Source organism: Dendrobium catenatum, unplaced genomic scaffold (genome assembly GCF_001605985.2).
Source record: "Dendrobium catenatum unplaced genomic scaffold, ASM160598v2 fragScaff_scaffold_1188, whole genome shotgun sequence".
Taxonomy (NCBI): domain Eukaryota; kingdom Viridiplantae; phylum Streptophyta; class Magnoliopsida; order Asparagales; family Orchidaceae; genus Dendrobium; species Dendrobium catenatum.
Window position 1 is genome coordinate 92653 of NW_021319650.1, and position 10484 is coordinate 103136.

The window sequence follows — 10484 nt, forward strand, 5'->3', positions numbered from 1 at the left end:
GCAGTGGAGCAAACATTGTAGCACTGAAGTTATAGTTCATTTTTTACCACCACATTGCCAGCTTTTCCAACAGTTAAGCCATATATAGTACTTACTATAAAAAGTTTTTTATTATACTATTTTTCTAGTTTAATTCTTGACTTAAAATTATTAAATTTTCAGTGTGTTTCTTTAGTGCCCTCTTAGTGCAAAATCTAAGGGAGGTTATATAAGTGCAAGATTCTTTTTCTGGGAGAGTTTTGCCTGCATTTTTATATGAACTTTATAAGTGAAGGAAAAAATAGTTTATAGAGGATATTTTTGTCCTTTTTGGTGATAAACTTTTTACTACTTGTTTTGTACTTTGTTCTTCCTTGAATAAAATGAATATAAGTTTTCTTTTCATTTATTCGATGTCTTCCTAGTTCTTTTATTTGTGAAGATGATGTAAAGATCATATTATGTACAAATAAAAACTCTTGTGATTTAATGAAAATATTTATATTTTTAACATCTCTATTTCTTCATTTCATACATACAAGAGTCATGTGTGTAGTTAAAACTTAGCTTGATGTATTACCTTGATGGAGGAATGCTTCAATAATTGAGAATAGTAAAATTGAAAATTGGAATACCTAAACATAGGATGTATGAATATTCTAGGGTCTATGTAGGTAGTGAAAAAGTAGAAATTCTAGCAATCTTTCTTTTTACCCTTGCAAGCTCAATAGAGATCTAGGGATGCACTTACTATGATCCACATACATAATTAAGAATCTCATTAGGAAAGCTATATAATTTAAATGCATCAATCCAAAACACTTTATTTCATTTTCATAAACTCCTTTTACTTATTTTCATTCAATAGTAAGAGCTTAAAAATCTCATATTTCATTTAAATTGGATAAATTTATGCAATTAGAGTAAGCAGTAGTAGTTTTATTATAATTTAGTATAATAATTTCATCATGGGATCGACACTCCACTTTATCACTTTATTACTAGATTTGACATGTATAATTATGTAAATCAATGGGATGTTATAAATTTTATATTAGAGAAAAGCTAAGCAGATTTAAAATATAGGAAATTTTACATTAGCTCATAATTAACCTCTTACAGCCCCACATCAAATTTCTTGTAGTATTAAAAGAAAAGTAACAAGTGTATTGCATTTTAAACTATATTATTGAAACAAGTCCATATTTAGAAATACTTATATCATGTGTCTTTAATCTACTTACTTAAAAAATTAATAAAATAAAAAAATATCTTTGATAATTTGAATTCTACTTTTTAGGTGTATATGTTTACTTTATGCCTATTTCATCTAGTAAGAAACTCTTATCATTTGATCCAAAGATTAAAAGGTCCTTTCTATATATATATATTAATTTTTTAAACCTAGTCCATGCTAGGTCAACTAAGGAATATGCTAATCTAGTTGTATATGGAACCCATTAGAGTATCAATGGACCTTCTATCAATGATAACAATTTTGAATTAAAATTAGCCATTACACAAATGATTCAATATTTATAATTTTGGTGAACTCTTGTTGAAGATTCCAGCTATATTTAGCCAGTTAGCAAGAATTTATGTAACTTTTAAGTATAATAGTGTTTGTGATAATGCCATTAAGCTTAGATTATTCATATTTTTTCTATGAGATAAGAAGAATTTTTTTCAAATTATTTTCCGGTACGCACTATAACCACTTGGAAATTGTTGGTACATAAATTCTTAGCTAAGTATTTTCCACCTTAAAAAATTGCTAAACTTATAAATGATATCACTTGTTTTTCCCAGTTTAAAAGAGAATCAAAATATGAAAGTTGGAAGAGATTTAAGAAAATACCCTTACCATGCTTTAGTCGATTGGTTGGTTATTCAAACATTTTATAATGGATTAGTAGGATCTCATAGGTTATTCATAGATGTTATGGCTAATAAATCTTTAATATCTAAGCAATTTAAGAATCCTTATGAATTAATAAAGGAAATGACTACTAATAATTTTCAATGATCTGTTAATAGAATTAATCTTAAGAGGGTACTTATATTTTATAAATCAAATGTTCTATCAATTCTATCTACTTAGGTAGCTACTATTTTAAAGAAATTATATGCTATTGCAATTAACTTGAGTTTGAATGATCTATATAATTGGAAGAGACACATTTAAATTCTATTGAGGATACTTGTGCTTTGGGGATAGAAAATATAAATTTAATTAGAAGGTAAAATAATCCCTATTTTAATAGGTATAAAATAAATTGGAGGAATTTCCCTAACTTTAGAAAGTGTAATAGATTTTGTTTTCTACTAGACCAGGAGACTAAGGACTATTCTATGGATTTGCAAGTTCCATAGGTGCTCTTTCTGTCCACCCTACACCCTACAAAACCAGAATCAGAATATCCAATAATTTTAAAAGAAGTGTTGTGCCTAATATACCAGATTTCTAAGTTTTAGGTCCCTAAGAGATATCTAAGCATTCTCTTACAAGTAGTCAGGTGGGATTCTTTAGGATCAACTTAAAATCTAGTACAGAGATAAATGCTAAACATTATATCATGTTGGCTAGCTGTCAAGTAAAATAGTGATCTTATAATTCCTCTATACTTTTTTTAATCAACAAATTTTTCATTTGAATCCTTATCTAACTGGACACCAGAGCTCATGAGAGTGTTGAGAAAAGTAGGACAATTCCCTCATTTCATATTTGTTCAAGATGTCCTTAATATATTTTGATTGATTAAGAAATGTTCCATCATCAATTTATTTTATGCTAAACCCCAAAAAGTATGACAATTCTCTCATCATACTCATCTTAAACTCTTTACTCATTATTTTAGAAAACATTATCACATAAATTTTGATCAGAATATCTAAAAGGTATATCATCAACATAGATCTAGACAATGAGTAAATCATCTTCTACTTTCATTAGAAAAAGAGTAGTTTTTATGCTCCCCTTAACAAACTCTCTTTCTAGTAGGAATATGATGAGCCTCTCACACCAAGCTCTAGGTGCTTGCTTTAATCCATATAAGGCTTTTTTTATTTGAAAATATGATTTGAAAATTGAGAACTCTCAAAACCTAGGAGTTGATCTACAAACTCATCTTCTTTTATTAACCCATTTAAAATGGCACTATTGACATCCATTTGGAAAAGCTTAAATCCCCTATAACAAGCAAAGACTAAGAGTACTATGATGGCTTCCAATCTAGATACAAGGGAAAATATCTACTCAAAATCAATCCCTTATATTTGATTGTACCCCTTAACCACCAATCTTGCCTTATTTCTAACCAGCACAATAGAATCATTCATTTTATTCTTAAGGACCCATTTGGTTTCAACTATATTTTGATCCTTAGGACTTTCCTCTAACTCCTAGTCATCATTCCTCACATATTGGTTAAGTTCTTCTTGTATAGCTAAGATCCATAATTCATCAGAGAGGGCTTGATTCATGTTTGTGGGTTCAATCATTGAGATAAAGACAAAGTGGTTTACTTTCGTCTTAAGTCCATGCCTAGTTCTAACACCTTCAGAAGGGTTTCCTAAGATTAGTTTTTTAGGATGACTCAAAGAATATCGAATCTCTAGGAAAAGTGTTTTGTGGTTGTACCCTTTCCTCTAGGTTTACAGTTTCTACTCCTTGGGTAATCTAACCTACTCCATTGGTACTTTGATTCTCTACCCTTTTATCCTAATTTATAGTTTCTACTCCTTGTGTAATCTATCCTACTTCATCTTCTTCCTCAATTCTAGACTTCTTAGGATTATATTCATCAAACACCATATGAGTAGTCTCCACCACCACCAATGTCCTATTTATAAACACTCTAATGGATTTCCCTACACTTGAATATCACAATAACAATCTTTCATCAGATTTTGGGTCAAACTCTCCAAGTTGAGACTTCCCATAATTAAGAATGAACACCTTAATGCCAAAAACATGGAGGTGAGAAAGGTTGGGTGTCTAACACTTAATGATCTCATAGGCTGTCTTATCAATTTGGATATAACATTCACCTTATTCAATATATAACAAGCTGTGTTTACGGCTTCAACCCAAAAGTATTTTTAAAATGAATACTCAGCAAGTATGGCTCTAGCAACTTCCATTAAGGTCCTATTCTTTCTTTTGGATACCCCATTCTGTTGAGGGGTCCTAGGAGCCGAAAAGTTATGACTAATCACTTGCACTTCACAAAAAGTACCAAATCTCATATCTTTAAACTCTCCACCATGATCACTATATATGATCAAGATCTCACAATCTAGCTTTTTCTGAATCCAAGTGGAGAAGGATTTAAATTCATCTAAAGACTCACATTTATGTGACAAAAATATAATCTAATTGAACCTCGAGTAGTCATCAACAATTATAAATCCATAAACTTTTCTCCTAAGATGGAAGTACTAATGAGTCCATACAAATCCATGTGAAAGGCTTCTAAAGATTTTAGAGGTGTTAATATCCTTAATGGAATGCAAAGAGGAATAAACTTGTTTCCCTAGTTGACAGGCATCACATAGGTGGTCATTAGTGAACTTAAACCTAGGGACTCCTCTAACTATGTCATTTTGGGTTTCTCTCCTAAGGGTTTTTATGCTGGCATAACATAACCTCCTATTCCACAGCCAAGACTCCTCAATAGTAGTTTTTAAGCAAAATGAAGTTGTATATTCAATGTTATTTAAATCTAACATGTAAATATTATTGATCCCTTTTCCCTAAAAATTAGTGTTATTATTTAAGCTTATAATGTAAGTATTAGCAAGAAATTTTATGATGAACCCTTTCTTACAGAGTTTATTGATGCTTAGCAAGTTATGTTTTAGTCTATCTATAAAAAAATATTTTCAATCAAAAGGTTCTTGGAGTTTTTGATTATACCTATGCCCACCACTTTCTTGGTGATGTTATCTCCAAGAGTGACCCTGCCTCCAGCCCTGGGCTCTAGTGAAATGAATTGATTGGTATCTCCATTCATCTATTATGAGTATCCACTATCCAGGTACCACATTCTTTCATGAGGTCTTTAGTGAGAGTACCCCTACAAAATCATCAAATGTCAAATTTAGGAATCCAAATAAGTTTGGGTCCCTTTATATATAAAAAGATGATTGCAAGGCATGTGTGTTATACTGTGAATTATGTAATTTATGTTTGTACACCAAATGCGTACTATGGTGAATAGTACAAGTGTGGGAGATATGTCATAGCGTGCCACAAGAAAAATATCTAACACCAGGAAAAGGGTTTACAAGCTACTCAGGTTATAGTGTCTCTTCCTAGGTTTAAATGAAACATGCTGATTAGATGGATTATGAAACTCAAGAAATGTGGATGGTTTTTTTATTTTCTTTAAAAGCACTCAATTGAGCTACTAAAAACTTGTTTGAATTTTTAAGAACTGAAATTTCTATTTTTAAAGCATGCTCTTTACTATCCAAATTAGTTGCAAGAGTATCCAAATACAAATATGCAGTTTGTAATTCAACATGTAATGCTTTTAATGAATCATGCTCAACGACTGAATTAGAATGATTTTTACTTAAGTCATGAAATTCATCATGTAATGTCTGTTGTGGATATGTTTTCATGGTTTATGATATTTGATGAAGCAAACACCTCTTATTCTCTATGACGGCCTTATTTACTAACATTTCAGGTCTACACGATCAGACTGCAATTTGGAACCAGCTCAAGATTGGGTAGACTAGGTCTGAGTTAGTTTGTAACACTTTTTCTTTCTTGAGTTTATTATATTTGGTGTGGCCTCCTGATGTTTTGTAACTTGAAAGATTTTTGTTGCTCCCTAAAGATTTTTATTTTTGGTAACATCAGTCGGGACGATATTTATATCGTCCAGGATGATCTTGTCCAAAAGTAGAAACCCTAATTAGGGATCCTATTAAAGCAGTCGTCATTATGCAAAACACATCGTCCTGGATGATTTTTGTATCGTCCAGGACGATAAGCTCAATCAGAAAGAATCTGCCGCCAAATCTAATTAGAAATAACCTATTTTTGGACATCGTCGAGGCTATAAAATATCTTGTACGATCCAGGTCAATTTTTTCAATTTTTCTCTAGAATTTTAAGGAAAGAAATTATGAATTGATTTTAGGATCAATAGGCCTAACGATCGCAAATGTCTGGCCGATGTGCTGAAACGATTGGCATGGGATAGCTATTTTTTCAGGGTCGATGTTCAGGACGATATTCCACGATTTGTACTGATCATCAAGGATATATATTTATCATCCTGGTGATATGAACAAACTTCTTTGATCATCTCAAGTCATCCCGACGTGATTGGGCTTAAATTATCTGATCGTCCAGGATGCATAGGCACAATGTCGGCAACTTGCATTAATGAGCTTCATTGAGCACTTATATTAGCTTTGTCAAACACTTGTTAAGTGTCTTTGGAAGCCATTGTAATTTCGATTCTTGTGGGGGAAACTTGAAGAGAAAGCTTGAAAGGGAGTGAGGAACTGGTGAAGTCTGAGAGAGGGAGAGATTATGTGAGGGGGCTCAAGGGAGTGTGGAGGAGGATTCCACACGGTTGCTCCGGCAGGCTTGCATCTCAATACTGTCGGATTCAAGGCTTGTCTGAGGGAAGTTCACCAAAGAAGAAGATCTCCTTGGTGTCAAAGGACCGGCGACTCGCGCACCGGGGAAGGTGGAAGTGATTTTGTAAGGGCTTCTCTCCGGCTAGCTGTGGGGGCTAAGGAGAGACACTATTTTTAGTGCAATACTTGGAGGTGCCCTCCAAGGAGTAGAACGTAGGCAAGGTATTTCTGAACCTTATAAATCCGGTGTGTTTTTCTTATTGTTTTTGCTTCGCATTTGATTTCTTTGTGGTGTTTTTGGTTTGAGTTTTATTTTGGTTTTAAAGTTACCAATTCACCTTTCTCTTTGTTAACCTTGGGCCAGTTCATAAGCGCTTAACATCCCTAATGAACTTTTAAGTGCCATCTGAGCAATTCAAGTGGTATCAGAGCGGATTCATAAATTAAGTTTTTAAAAGCTTTTGAATTTTTGATCCATGGCTAATCGTAAGTTGCGGAAGGTTTATTCAATCACCAGACTCCTTCATTTGGAAATATGTCATTTGATTTTTGAAAACTCACATGTCTATTTTCTTGCAATCGATTGATTTTTGCATGTGGCATATGATTTTAACTGGTTATTCATCACCGTCATTTATTTTTAATGGAGTTAAAACTCATATTCGTTTTAATCAATGGAATAAGAAAGAATAACTTGAATGCTCAACTAAATGCAAAATCTTTAATTTGCTTTTTCTGTTCTTTAAATTTTGAAATTTTATGTTAATATCCACTTGCACTACTGGTAAGGAAGTTTGGATAAACTACATACCATATACGAAGGCACGAATGAAATCAAGCAATCTACAGTTTTAATTTGTTAATGCATGATTTTGAATTATTTTTCCATGAAACCTTATGAACGATCTTAGACATGTATTCCAGATTCATTCAAATTGTAACTGATTGCATGCTTTAGGAAAAGAATTTTCAAAATTTTGAAAAAGTTAACAAATTCTTCGTTATCACTGGATAAGTTTAATGCCAAAGTAGTTGCTATTTGTGAATCAAGAAGATTTTGAATGTTATTCTATTGATAATTTGATTGGCTCACTCATTGCGTCAAGAGTAAGGTTTGGGTCAAAGACTTTTGTTGCAGGTGAACGATTGTTCTAAATAAAGATAGAAAGATATAGATTAGTTGGTGAGAATGTAATAACTAGGACAAGCAAACATAAAGCTCATCAAAGATAAGAAAGCTGGATAAAAGGTAAAAGTGGTAAGGATGTCCATATTTCTTCTGATCGTTATTTGCTTTGATGCAGGAAACTTGGACTCATATAAAAATCAGTGCCTAATTTAGAATTCTTCCTACGAAAGAATGGGCAAGGTGAAGCCAAAATTTAAACTGGGGAAATAATGAAGGCAAAAATTTCTCATGGGCAGATATGGTTTCTGAAGCATCGGACCGATGGAGAGATAATGGTTAAAAGCCTTTGTTTTTTTGTGTTGTTTTTATTTTATATTTTTCATTTTTATTTGTGTTTTTTCTTTTATTCTTTGAAATTTTTCATTTTCGTGAAAGTTTTTTTCTAATCAACTACACACATTCACTTTTCTAAAAAATAAAAATCGTACTTCCTGATTTTATCTTGAAATCTTTGGTAAGTTTGTTTGACTTTTCTAAAAAAATAAGGAAGGAAACTCATGTTTTTGACTCTCATCTCTATTTCCTAAAAGGGTTATTCTACTTTTTGATTTAAAATCTTTTTCATCTTTTAAAATTGGTTTTTGAAGCTAAATTTTTATCTCCTTACATTTTATTTATTGCATAAGAATCTTTTGCAAGTTGTTAATCTAACTTATATTTTCTTAATCAAAAATTCTTTACATAGGTCGTGTTACTTTTGTTATTAAGATTTCAGAAAGGTGTTCATATAAAAAAAAATGGCCAAAGATGCCAAAAATAACAAGATGCGCAATGACGCCAAATTGCAAAATAATACACAAAGTGTATCAGAAAATCAAAGGATGGAAAGAGGCCATTCAAATTGACAAGAGGCAATGAAAAAGCCACACAATTAAATGCTTACCAATTCTTGTTCTCTTAAAAGCTTTAAGGAAACCCTTGATCACTTTCGATACTTGATTTTAAAAATCTTGATTCCTGATTCAACAATCTAATCGCATTAATCTTCTATAAGATATATTTTATGAAGGAGTTTGTGAAAAAATTTTTGCTTCTTTCTCTAATTTGTCTTATGATTTAGAGTATTGAATTAAAATTTATTTGGGTTCCTAAATATTGACCGTTTGATAGAATTTTGTAGAGTGCTCCTCTTAAATATCTCGTGAGAGAATTGGGTGCATAGCCAGTCGGGATGCTGGGATTGCTAAACAATTCATTTTGCTGAGGCCAAGGCTGGAAGCCAAGGTCACACTTGGAGACAACACCAACCAGGAGTGCGGTGCATGCATAATAAAAACTCCAATAACTTTTGATTGAAAATGTTTTACTTTGTAGATGGAGACTAAAACACCTTTCTAAGCATCAATCAGCATTGGATAAGGGTTTATCATAAAATTTTTGGCAAATACATGCATTAATAAGCTTGAATAACAAACTATTTTTCGGGAAAAGTGGATTAATAATGTTTATATGTCTTGATTTAAATAATATAAACATGCTCTTTACATTTTTCTTAAAAATTGTCATATGATGATCTTGGTTGTGGCATTGAGATATGTCTTACAAATGAAATGCTTAGGAAGAGTGGCCCAAAAAGACTTGTTAGAGGTGTCCCTAAGCTTAAGTTCACTAAGGCACCTTGTGTGATGCTTGTCAACTAGGAAAGTAGTCCATTCATTTTTCCCTCTATTAAGGAATTAAGCACCTCTAGACTTTAAGTCCTTCACATGGTTTGTTTGGCCCATTAGACTGCTTGCTTAGGGGAAAAAGTCTATGGATTTGTGATTATCAATGACTACTCGAGATTCACTTCGATTAAATCTTTTTGTTAAGATGAGTCCTTTGATGAGTTTAGATCCTTCTCGATTTGGATTTAAAAAAAACTAGGTTGTAAATCTTGACCATCCATAGTGACTGGGGAGAATTTGAAAATGAGAGATTTGGAGAATTTTTGTGAGGATAAGGATTAGTCACACTTCTGAATTCCTAGGACCCCTCAACAGGTGGAGGAGTTGAAGGAAGAATAAGAATCTTAGTTGAAGTTGCTAGAGACATGCTTGCTGAGTATTCACTTCCAAATCTTTTGGGCTGAAGCGATAAAACAACTTGTTATGTTTGTTAATATGGTGAATGGTTAGAGCCAAACTTGTTAAGAAACCTATGAGATTATTAAGGTGTAAGACACCTGACCTTTCCTCCTCCATATCTTGGCTGTAAGGTTTTCTTTCTTAATATGGGAAGTCACTTTTAGGAAAATTTGACCCAAAATTTGATGAAGTGTTCTTAGGATATTCAAGTGTTGAGAAATCCTTTAGGGTGTTTAACAAGGAGGACTTTGGTGGTGGAGAAAATAATCATGTAGTGTTTGATGAATTGATCCATAAGCCTAAAGATGAGGATAAGAATGAATAAAAGAGATTACCCAAGGAGTTAAAAATTTGGAGAAATGGTAGAGCTCAAAACACTGAAGGAGTAGGTGAGATTACCCAAGAAGTTAGAAAATCTAAATCTAGAGAGAAAGGATAATCTAACTCACTTTTGCCTAGGGTTGGAGAATATTCTTCGAGTCATCCTAAAGAACTGATCTTTGGAGACCCTTATAATGGTGCTACACTAGGCGACTTAGGAAGAAGTAAACCACTTTGCCTTTATCTCAATAATAAAACTACTAACATCATAAGCCCTAATGATAATTTGGAAACATAACCATGCAAGATGAACTTAACAATTTTGA

The 10484-nt window shown here is 32.4% G+C and overlaps 1 pseudogene; it reads right to left on the minus strand.

The window, feature by feature from the left end:
* Positions 1-1755: 1755 nt before the first annotated feature.
* Positions 1756-1851, minus strand: LOC114580671 (annotated as a pseudogene).
* Positions 1852-10484: the final 8633 nt, after the last annotated feature.